Source organism: Penaeus monodon, chromosome 31 (assembly GCF_015228065.2).
Source record: "Penaeus monodon isolate SGIC_2016 chromosome 31, NSTDA_Pmon_1, whole genome shotgun sequence".
Classification (NCBI taxonomy): Eukaryota; Metazoa; Arthropoda; class Malacostraca; order Decapoda; family Penaeidae; genus Penaeus; species Penaeus monodon.
This window is the reverse complement of record NC_051416.1, coordinates 36,328,459-36,328,723: the sequence shown is the minus strand read 5'-3', so window position 1 is coordinate 36,328,723 and position 265 is coordinate 36,328,459.

The following is a 265-nucleotide window of genomic DNA, read 5'->3' as shown; positions in this document are numbered from 1 at the left end:
TACATGCAGCTTGCACTCCTGTCTAGGGGATATATAGAAGGTAGGATAGTGTTTCACCAGGTGAATGAAGACATCACTGGCAGTTACTCCTTTACTGTAGGGTCCAACCTGTGGACAACTATCATATATGAACAATAATCCAAAATGATTGCAAATAAAATATGACCTTGTACACAAATGGAATGGTCAATGGGAGCTAAACAAAACATAAATTTCTTATTACACAATCACTAACACCCTTGTAACCTACTTATTTAAATAACAA